Below are 12201 nucleotides of genomic sequence, written 5' to 3'. Positions count from 1 at the left end.
CACTTACAAATAGTGGTAGATTGTTTCAACAGGTTTATAGCAGATTGCCTTTTGGTAAGGCCGTATCATAATTTTCTTTGTATCCATGGGATGGAATAAGATAATAAAGTTGCTTACAGTTAAAGAGATTGATTTAAAAGTACTCTTAACAATTCAGTTTAAGAACTAAAGGATGATGAACAGCATCACAAAGGTTGTGGGGTTATGCCCCACTCTGAACATATGTGCCAAATCCCCTAGATCAAAATCTTCTTTTAGACATAAGTTGCTAATATCCTTGCAATGCCTAGCTTGATTTCTATGCTGCAAGTGGATCATTTTGATTAAATCATACTGGACCAGTAATGGAAGACTAGCTTCAAATCCAAACCTAATAGCTTTGTCTCAGCCATGTGTACTAGAATCTGACTACTCAAAAGCCTATTTTTGATCTAATATTTTTGTTCTGGGTTTGCAGCTGGAAACCCTTTATCAGGTTCAGATCTTATAGAGATGATAGGATCCTGAGCTTGAGTGATGGCTCTTTTTCTAAAAATAGGCATTTTGTGAGTCAGGCCATAGCCATCCCGATGCTCAGGACCTCCATCCAGGAGTTACCATGGAGGTACATTATTGTCATTCCTGCACCAAAAGACAAGTTTCCAGAGGTGACTTTGTAACAGTTCTTGGGAGATTTTCTGAAGCCTTCTGAACTTTCTGAGGCCTTTGAAGGTAGGTCAAAAACTATTGCACACTAAATGAAGAATTTAACAAATAATGTATTCTGGGAGTATTGTTTGGAAGGTGAGACCATAAGTGATACAGTGAGGCTGAGAATTTTTAATGTGTGCAAGGCGTGGAAATGGTGTGGAAGGGTTAGAGAGAAAGCTAGGAAGTAACAGGACATAGAGAAGAACTTCCATTTAGAGGAAAGTCTTGATAGATGTTGCTGTTACATAAAGACCTAAAAAAAATATTCCTTGCCATGAGATTCCAATTGGAAAGGCCATTGATCTCCCCACCCCCCCCCCACCCCCAGGCCCCACACCCCACCCACCTCCACTGTAGCACTGGTCACACCGTGGTGGTGTGTTGGTTTTGTTCGACTGACAGTACAGGGCGGAGAAGAGGGTGAGAGTCTTCCCACTCATCTCACTAGGTCTCAGGTCTCACGGTCTGACGTTCTGAAAGACAAGGAGGTAGAAGTGAAACCAGAATGGTTTTCTAGTGTCCTGACAGAAAACACAAAGTTGTTTGTTCATCATTCAGAACTCTATCCATGAATTAATAATAATTAAATGAGACACTGGCAATCCCATTTCAGTAACATTTCCCAAACATCTTTAGCGACACTAACTTAAGGTCCAACAAGAGTTTTGTTTTTCTCCTTAGAGATGTTCCACATTTCTCCACCATTCTGAGCTAGCAGGCCTTTCGAAAAGAACGTCTACATATAGAAAAAGACATACAGGGTTTCATAGGACACCCAGGATTCTTGCAGCCATCATACTTTGAAAAAGAAAGGAAAAATAGGAAGATGAAAACTCAAAGCATTTTCACATATTCACATTGACAGGAATCGGCTGTTTTGACAAGAGAAAGCCCTGGCATAGGATTTGGGGAGATAAATTAACAGAATGAAAGTGGTCAATTAAAATTGTGACATTGATTTCCTTTTTAGCTCAGCTGTGCATTATATAAAAGGGTCAGAGGAAGGATTTATTATGGGCGATGAGTCTCTGTCGCCCACTAACCACTGTGAGCTCCGATTATGAAATGAAGTTGTCCATTTCAGACACCCTTTGTCTTTGTGGAGGGCTGTCTAGGTGGCCCCCAGCTTGCCACTGGCACTGAAAGGAAATGGAAATTGATCATCGGTCTTGTTAGACTGATTCTCTGCATGTTCAATTCATAATGCTTTTGAAAAGAAGAGATTAAGATGAAACCTCATTGAAGAATACACATTTTGAAGAAAATAGAAACAAAGAGCCTGCAAGGCTATTTCAGTTGGTGTCAAGCAGGAGAACAAGGCAACACCAACCCAGAGGAAGAAAGGGCATTAACAAAATCCCCAGACAAAGAAGGAGCTAATAGCAAATATATGCAGTCAGTCTTTGTGGATCGGCACTGGAGAAGTGGTACAACTTGATTTACAAAAGGCCTGGATAATTATTTGTTTCTTGGAGCCAACCTTGCCCGTCCCTCTGCAGAGGGAGAGCCCTGACCATCTGCATGTCTTCGTTCTGCTTTTGTGTGGCTGAGAATTCACCACATTTCTGCATCTGGTTAAGCTTTGCATGAAGAGACATTTGAAGCATTGGCTTTGTTTTGTTAAAAAAAAAATCTTTAAATTGCTCCCCCTCTCTCCCTCCATCCCTCCACCCACCCTGGCTTTAATCAGAGGATTACTGCGCATCTAACCACAAATAAATTGAAATATCAGCTGAAGGGAGAGTTGTGTTGCTCGGTGATGGGATAATGGACAGCAGGTGGTAGAGGGTTTTATTTGCAGAAAGGCACAGAGGGCTAAAAGTGACAAGAGTGATTTTGTGAGAGGGTGGGTACTGTCAGGATGAAGTCACGGGGGTCAGTAGGTCCCATGCTGACCTTTTTAAACATATCCTGACAGGACCTTCCAGCGGATGTTCATAGCAGTGGTGCGGGCAGACTGGAAAGGTTGCCCCTCTCTTGACATGGTGAGAGACGTACCCACAAGCAGATTCTCTCTGATGGGCCTATGCACGCTGGCGGAGCCTCCTGACAGTCCCTCTTGTGTCAACCTGTGACACACGATCCTAACTGCTCACCTGCTCAGCCACACACAACAGTATCTGAGTGATCACTTAACATTTCTCCTCTTCTTCCTGTCAAATGGGGAGGATCAACGGCCTGGCTGCAAAGCAAGACTCTCTGTGTGCTGATTTTTATGTCATAGCTTCCCCAATTCAGGGAGCTGCTGCCTGGCTTCCCATGACATTCTAAAGAGTTGAAACACAGTTACATCAATGCCAAAAAACTCACTTCTTAATGTTTGTTAACACAAACAGTACAAGAAATGTATCCAATGCCTAACGTATGAAACTGTAACCTCTATGTACATCAGTTTTATAATAAAAACTTAAAAAAATAAAAAAACAAGAAAAAACAATACAGTAGAATAGTTTTTTTTTCACATTTTTATTATCAAACTGATGTACAGAGAGGTTACAGTTTCATACGTTAGGCATTGGATACATTTCTTGTTTAGAATAGTTTTTTTTTTTAATACTTTTCTGCTTAGGCTCTATTATGTCACTAGAAATCACAAGAAATCACACAGCTAACATGGTTTACAATGAATTTTGTTGTTGTTGAAAACTGACAATATCCAAGGCCTTGTCCCCCAAACCCTATGAAAACAATTGTTTCACCCCCTCATCTTTATTAAATAATATATTATCTATCCTTTTCTTATCACTGTAACTGATTTCGGTACCCTGGATATTGTATGTATTTGTATTGGAACTAGGGAAGAAGAATACCAAAATGGAGAGATAAATAATAAAAGGCAAGCCAATGCAACAGCAATACTTACAAAATTATATGCTGTAATCCAACTGTGCAACTCATGGTGGGGGGAGGGGGAGGGGGGAAAGTGAGGGAGGAGGTAACAAGTTTGATAAGAAATGAACTCACTACCTTACATATGAAACTGTAACTGCTCTGTACATCACTTTGACAATAAAGAAAAAAATAAATTTTTAGAAATGTTTTTAAAATATGGGCAGTTTTTCTTATATACATGGAGGCTTCCTGTCCATGTAAATATTGAGATAAATGGAATTCATGTTCCCTGAAGCCATGCAATTAAATTTAGATTGGAACAGTGGTCATTTCACTATCTTCATTCCTCAGATGGCCTGATATAAACCACTAAAATATGAGTTACTAAAAAAGAAGCAAACGAGCTTTTTTCAAATGCTCTGGAGTACATATAAATGTGATTATAAAACTTAGACTATTTTTTCTTTAATTTGGCTCTATAGATGTCAGTTTTGAGGAAACAGTAAGAGAAGAAACTGGTAAATTCCCCCTTACATTTATTTATTTTAGTCCAGTAGAGTAGTAATTTAAACAAAACCTCATAATTTTAATCTTGTAAACTCCTAATTCCAGGCTTAATACTCCTGATGGAATGTTGCTCCTTTAGGCACCAACACAAACACAGTGTATCTCATACTGTTGGATTCAATTATTTGATGTCCTCCCCAGTCTCAGCTCCATGCACAAGCCAAGGAGCATGGGGACTGCCTTACAGTTGAGTCATCTGTGTCTTTCTACCTGTGCCTAAGCAGGTTCATATATTGGAAAGCAAAAGTTGTTTGCTTGGAATAAATGATAAAGAGCAAGATGAATGGAAAGAGAAGAGTAAGAATGGGAAAAACTGAATGAGGGAAGGGAAGGTATTTGCACAATACACAGATGGTAAAAAAAAAAAAAAAAAAAGGCAGGAGTTGGATTTTCTGGTCACCTAAGGAATTCCTGTCTCTCCTGAGTGTGTGTAATTTTTACTTAGGGTAGCTTAAATGAAGAAGGAATTGGAAAAATAATATAGATAGCACATAGATAGTTTTGCATCCAAACAGGTCACCACTTAGCCGACTGTTACTGAAACATTTCCAATTTCTAGAAACATACAGAATCCTGAAATCCAGGGTTCTAAACAGTTTATGAATCAACATGAACTTCTTAGAATCCTAGCTACTCAGGAATCTGTAATTGGAAGGGCTGGAGTTCAATGGGAGGCATAAGGATTGCCAATCCAAAAAACATTCTAGCTACTCTGAAAATGGAGATCTGGATGATCTCAGATAAAGGCCACCCTGCGCAAGAAAAAAAAAATTCTTGAGATCTCATCTCAACCAACAAAAAGCTGGATATGGTGGTGACTACCTGTCATCCCAGGTATGCAAGAAGCATGATCTAGACTAGCCTAGGCATATATCCTTGACTCTATCTCAAAAATAACTAAAGTGAAAGGGCTGGGGTTTGACACACTAGCAGAGTGCATTGCTAGTAGGCATGTGGCCTTCGGTGCAAACTCAAATATCACCAAAAATAAAACAAAAATCAACCCTAATACCAAAGACTGGTAATAGTATAATAAAGAATATTGTAATCCCATGCCTATAGCCATTTTCACTTATGAATAAAGAGGCAAAAATTCTAAACAAAGTTCTCAACTGTCCTGCTTTTGTCTCCTCCTTCTCTTCCCTTCCCCTCCTCTACCTCCTCCATCTCCTTCTCTTCTCTCTTCTTTCCTTCCTTCCTTCCTTCCTACCTTCCTTCCTTCCTTCATTCCTTCATTCCTTCCTTCTTTCCTTCCTTCCTTCCTTCCCTCCTTCTTTCTTTTTTCAAGTACTAGGATTGAAACTCAGGCTCTCAGGTGTGCTCTACCCTTGCCATACACCCCCATCTCTTTTGTATTTATTTTCCTTCAGAACTAGACTTTCACTAACTTTTCCCTCAATTGTACATTTATGCAGACATATTTGAAAGCATAGAGGCATGAGTTACAATGGGGAATGATAAAATTGTCCATTGATGAATATTTTCTTTTGGAAGCCTTGTAGTGTCACCATCATAATTTCTTAAACCCCAGGTGGACTGGGATTTTCTTCAGTCTTTTAGGCATGGATATCAGAAGATAGTAACCCAGATCAGTACTTCTTAACACTAGAAATGATTGGAAAAAGAGATGAATTCTGGGATGATTTCTGTGAGGCAGGCTCATTTCCACTGCACATTTGTGATTTGTCTTTGCTCAAAAGATATTTATATCTTGGATTCTGATGCTCCTGTCTGGGTAAGATACACCAAGGTGTATCTCTTAGAAGTTTCCCACAATGCAGCCACTGTGAGTCTTCCCACTGAATGGCAAGCCAGCACAAAAGATTGGTGCTGAAAAAATTGGAGTTGCTTGTTAGTCATTGATTGTGGATGGTGTGATTGTAGGGGAAGATGGTCCAGGAGTTCAAATAACTCCAAATGGTACAGCTTCTAAGCTCCACATCTACTTTTTCTGGTCTTTAAAATAGACTATAATGGGAATATATATATATATATATATATATATATAATTGTTCACTTCTTAGTATTTTCTTCTCTTAGCCTCTTTTTAAAGATTATATGTGTATTCCCAGTTTGTCTTTTATCTCTTGGCCTTTGACTCCCAGACAAAGATAGAATTTGAAATTCAGATGGCTCCTTTCTTTCATTTGTGTATACATGTTGTAATTTGTGCATGGATGGTATGATTAGTGAATTGAGAGCATCATTCTAAATGTTTGGCAGTATTTCCTATGATTTTTTAAAGTTCAAAGTCTGCAGGGTACCAGTGGCTCACACCTGTAATCACAGCTACTTAGGAGGCTGAGACCTGGAATATCATGGTTCAAAACCAACCAGAGAGAAGGGCAGAAAGATCCTCAAGTCTCCAACTCCAAAAGTAGCTAGCAAAAGGCAAGGTTGGTCACCCAACTCAAATAGTAGAATGCCGAAAAAGCCAAATGAGATCATGAGAATCTGAGTTAGTGAACCCCTACAAACACACACACACACTCTCTCTCTCTCTGTCCCTCTGTCTCTGTCTCTCTCTGACACACACACACACACACATACACACACACACACACACACACACACACACACACACACACACAGAGCTTGTAAGTCTCAGGCTTCACTACCTCTAAGCAACTGTTGAATATAGATCCTCCAGCTCTCCACTGATCGTGCCTCTAATCCATACCAAGTATTTCACCTTTGTGTAAACTGGCTGAGTTTTTTCTAGTCAAGTTTTCCCCCATCCCCAATGACTTCTACATGGAAAAGATGAGCCTATAAAAGATTATCAACTATGCCAGGAGCAGGTGGCTCATGCCTGTAATCCTAGCTGCTCAGGAGGCTGACATCTGAGGACTAAGGTTTGAAGCCAGCAGAAAAGGCCCCTGAGACTCTTATGTCTGATTAACAACTCAAAAACTGGGAGTGGCTCTGTGGCTCAAGTGGTAGAACACAAATCTTGAACATGAAAACGCTCAGGAAAGTGCCCAGGCCCCAAGATGAAGTACCACAACTGGGCGGGGGGGGGGGGGGGGGGAAGATCATCAACTAATCAAAAGTGGTTCATCTCTAAATCATCATATGAGAATGCAGTGTGGGCTCTATAGTTCTTTCTAGCTATGTCAATATGTCTGTGAGTGCAGTGACATTTGCCACCAAAGCCCTCAGGAGACAAGACACGTTTAGACTCAAGGACAGTCAGGAAAGGGCAGTGGTGTACACTGCTCAAACTTTGGAGGGCCAAGGTTTTATTCTGTGTTCTTTGCATATCACTATGTTCACCCATCTATCTACCTAAATGTATGTCATCTTTGAGAATTATAAATGGAAAAGGACTCATGGCAAAAAAAAAAAGCCAGTTATTACAGTTTTCATTCTTGGAATGATAGCATTACTATTTAATTCTCAGAGGATACTAATTTGCCAACATCTATATAAAGCTAAAATTTAAGACTTTCATATTCTCAGAAATAAAAATCTATAGCCTGAAATATAACTTTGCTTTGCTGAAATTAACATTCATTACTTTTATGTATTTAACTGTATTTGAGAAATAGCTCTGAGCTCTGCTTATTGTGTTTCTGTCTGTTCAGTGATTACTTATGCAGTCTCCCACAATATGTTTATTATTATTTTTTTACCAAATACGATCATGATTATAGCCTGTCATGAGTATCTCAAACCTACAATCCTAATTACTCAGGAGGCTGAGATCTGATGATCATGATTCAAAGCTAGTTTGAGCAGGAAAAACTCTTATCTCTAATTAACCAGAAAAGAGCTGCAAGGGGAGCTGTGGCTCAAGTGGTAGAGTGCCAGTCCTGAGTGCAAAAGCCAAGTGAGGGTGAGGCCTTATGTGTATGGACACATACACAAAAATGATGACTTTATGTATCATGATAATAAAATTTATATTTCTGCATAGATTTGATGGTATTTCTCATTTGTGCACTGTTGCCTGTTTTTAAGTTTTTATTATAAAACTGATATACAGATAGGTTACAGTTTCATACGTTGGCATTGGATACATTTCTTGTACTGTTTGTTACCTTGTCCCTCCCCCCTCCCCCTTACCCTATCCCCCCCTGAGGTGTTCAGTTCACTTACACCAAACAGTTTTTCAAGTATTGCTTTTGTAGTTGTTTCTCTTTTTTTTACCCTGTGTCTCTCAATTTTGGTATTCCCTTTCAATTTCCTAGTTCTAATACCAGTATACACGGTTTCCAATATACTCAGATAGGATTACAGAGATAGTGTAGATACAATCACAAGAAGGTGATACAAGAACATCATCAATAGTAGAAGCTACAGATACACATGGGATGTTGAAAGTAGTTACAACTGTGATATAACAATCATTTCCATAAAATGGAGTTCATTTCACTTAGCATCATCTTATGTGATCATAAGGGTATAGCTATTGGGCTCTTGTGATCATCTGCTGTGACTTGCCTAAACCTGTGCTAATTATTCCCAATAAGGGAGACCATAGAGTCCATGTTTCTTTGGGTCTGGCTCACTTCACTTAGTATAATTTTTTCCAAGTCCTTCCATTTCCTTACAAATGGGGCAATGTAATTCCTTCTGATAGAGGCATAAAATTCCATTGTGTATATGTACCACATTTTCCTGATCCATTCGTCTACTGAGGGGCATCTGGGTTGGTTCCAGATTCTCGCTATGACAAATTGCGCTGCGATGAACATTGTTGTGCTGGTGGCATTACTGTGATTTTGTTTGTGGTCTTTTGGATAGATACCCAAAAGTGGGGCTGCTGGGTCATAGGGGAGTTCTATATTGAGCCTTCTGAGGAATCTCCATACTGCTTGCCAGAGTGGCTGAACCAGATTACATTCCCACCAACAATGAAGTAGGGTTCCCTTTTGGCCACATCCCCTCCAACAATTGTTATTGTTAGTTTTCTTGATATATGACATTCTTACTGGGGTGAGATGGAATCTCAATATTGTTTTGATTTGCATTTCTTTTATGGACAGTGATGTAGAGCATTTTTTCATATGTCTCCTGGCCATTCTCATTTCCTCATCAGAGAAGTCTCTTTGTAAGTCTTTAGCCCACTTTATGAGGGGGCTATTGGTTCTTTGCGGTTTTGTTTTGGAAGAGGGTAATATTTTAGTTCTGCATATATTTTAGATATGAGGCCTTCGTCCGTTGAATGGCCGGTAAAGATCTTCTCCCAGTCTGTGGGCTTTCTGTTTATCTTGCAAGCTATGTATGTCCTTTGCTGTGCAGAAGCTCTGAAGTTTGACGCAGTCCCATTTGTCCAACCTTTCTTTGATTTGTAGCCTTTCTGGGTCTTTGTTAAGGAAGTTCCATCCTGTGCCAAGGAGCCCAAGTGTTTCTCCTACTCCTTCCTTTAGTGTTTTCAGGGTGTCTGTTTTGATTTTGAGGTATTTAATCCATTTGGAATTGATTTTGGTGCAGGGTGATATATAAGGATCTAGTTTTAGTTTGTTACATGTGTTGAGCCAGTTTTGCCAGCAACATTTGTTAAAGAGGCTATCTTTCTTCCATACTATTGTTTTAGCTCCTTTATCAAAGATTAAGTAGGCGTAGTTCTGTGGGTTCATTTCTGGGTCTTCAATTCTGTTCCATTGGTCTTCAGGCCTGTTCCAGTGCCAATACCAAGCTGTTTTTATAACTATAGCTTTATAATACAGCTTGAAGTTGGGTATTGTAATTCCTCCAGCACTGTTCTTTCTGCTTAGGATTGTTTTTGCTATTCTAGGTCTTTTATTGTTCCATATGAATTTCTGGATTGCTTCCTCTATTTCATTAAAAAGTAGTGTTGGGATATTAATGGGTATTGCATTGAATTTGTAGAGAGCCTTTGGCAATATTGCCATTTTGATTATATTAATCCTCCCAATCCAGGAGCATGGGAGGTTTTTCCATTTCCTTAGTTCTTTTAAAGTTCTCATCAAAGAGGTCTTTCACTTCTTTGGTTAAGGTTATTCCTAGGTATTTTATGTTTTGGAGTTGCTTTCCTGATTTCAGCCTCGGTCTTCGGGTCGTTAGCATATAAAAAGGCCGTTGATTTTTGAAGGTGTATTTTATATCCTGCAACTTTGCCAAAGTTTTGGATCAGCTCTAGTAGCTTGGGGGTAGAGTCTATGGGATTCTTTAGGTATAGGATCATGTCATCTGCGAAGAGAGAAAGTTTAACTTCATCTTTTCCTATTTGGATCCCCTTTATATTTTCTTCTTGCCTAATTTCTCTGACTAGGAATTCTAGTACTATGTTGAAGAGCAGGGGAGAGAGTGGACATCCTTGCCTTGTTCCTGATTTTAAAGGGAATGGCTTTAGTTGTTCAACATTTAGAGTTATGCTTGCTGTTGGTTTGTCATAAACTGCCTTGATTATATTCAGGAATGTTCCCTGGAATCCCAGTTTTTCCAGGGCTTTAAGCATAAATGGGTGCTGGATTTTATCAAATGCTTTTTCTGCATCCAGAGATAAAACCATGTGGTTCTTTACCTTGCTCCGTTTGATGTGGTGGATTACATTAATTGACTTGCGTATATTAAACCAACTTTGCATCCCTGGAATGAATCCAGTTTGATCGTGGTGTATGATTTTTTTGATAACCTGTTGAAGTCGATTGGCCAGAATTTTGTTGAGAATTTTTGCGTCTATGTTCATCAGGGAAATCGGTCTGTAGTCCTCTTTCCGTGATGAGTCCCGTGGTTTAACTCTTGTCTCCGTTACATGGAGTTCGTTTCACTTGACATCATCTTATGTGATCATATGGGTGCAGTTATTGGGGTATTTTGATTTTCTACCATGACTGGCCTAATCCTGTACTAGCTATTCCCTATGAGGGACACCATAGGGCTTATGCTTCTTTGCATCTAGGTCACTTCATGTAATATGATTTTTTCCAAGTCCTTCCATTTCCTTACAAATGAGGCTGTGTCATTCCTTCTGATGGAGGCATAGAATTCCACTGTGTATATGTACCACATTTTCCTGATCCAATCGTCTACTGAGGGGCATCTAGATTGGTTCCATGTTTTAGCAATGAGAAATTGTGCTGTGATGAACATAGTTGTGCTGGTGGCTTTAGTGTGTTCTTGCTTGTAGTCTTTTGTGTAGATGTGCAAAAGTGGGGCTGCTGGGTCATAGAGGAGCTCTATGTTTAGCCTTCTTAGGAATATCCACACTGCTTTCCAGAGGGGTTGAACAAGCTTGCATTCCCACGAACAGTGTAGTATGGTTCCTTTTTGGCCACATCCTCTCTAGCATTTGTTGTTGTTGTATTTCCTTATAATGGACATTCTTATTGGGGTGAGGTGGAATCTCAATGTTGTTTTGATTTTCATTTCTTTTATGGACAGTGATGTAAAGCACTTTTTGATGTGACTCTTGGCCATTCTCATTTCCTCTTCAGAGAAGTCTCTTTTGAGGTCTTTAGCCCATTTGTTGAGAGGGCTGTTGGTTTTTTGTTTGTTTTGGAGGAATTTAACTTTTTGAGTTCTGTGTATATTTTAGATATCAGGCCTTTGTCCATTGTATGGCTGGTGAAGATTTTTTTTCCCAATCTGTGGGCTTTCTGTTTATCTTGGGAGCTATATCCTTTGCCCTGCAGAAGCTCTGCAGTTTGATACAATCTCACTTGTCCAAACTTTCTTTCATTTGTTTTGTTTCTGGGCCTTTGTTGAGGAAGTTTCTTCCAGTGACAAGGAATCCTAGATTTTCTCCTATTTCTTCTTGTAGTGTTTTCAGGATATCTGATTTTATTTCTAGGTCTTTGATCCATTTGGAATTGATTTTTGTGCAGCGTGGTAAATAGGGATCTAGTTTTAGTTTGTTACAGGTGTTGACCCAGTTTTGCCAGCACCATTTGTTGAAGAGGCTGTCTTTGTTCCAACCTATACTTTTAGCTCTTTTGTCAAAGATTAGGTAGCCATAGGTCTATGGGTTCATTTCTGGGTCTTCGATTCTGTTCCATTGGTCCTCAGGTATGTTCTTGTGCCAGTACTAAGCTGTTTTTGTTACTATAGCTTTGTAATACAACTTAAAGTTTGGTAGTGATATTCCTCCTGCATTGTTCTTTCTACTTAGGATTGTTTTTGCTAGTTGGGATTTTTTCATTG

The 12201-nt window shown here is 39.4% G+C and overlaps 1 protein-coding gene across 3 annotated transcripts in view; it reads left to right on the top strand.

Annotated features, from left to right (window-relative positions):
• The window catches only part of Dpyd (dihydropyrimidine dehydrogenase), a 706501-nt gene that overhangs the window by 654099 nt on the left and 40201 nt on the right, over window positions 1–12201 (top strand). The window lies entirely within an intron of this gene.

This window comes from Perognathus longimembris, chromosome 7 (assembly GCF_023159225.1).
Source record: "Perognathus longimembris pacificus isolate PPM17 chromosome 7, ASM2315922v1, whole genome shotgun sequence".
NCBI lineage: Eukaryota > Metazoa > Chordata > Mammalia > Rodentia > Heteromyidae > Perognathus > Perognathus longimembris.
The sequence above is the reverse complement of the archived record's forward strand: the minus strand, read 5'-3'. Positions and strand labels throughout refer to the sequence as shown.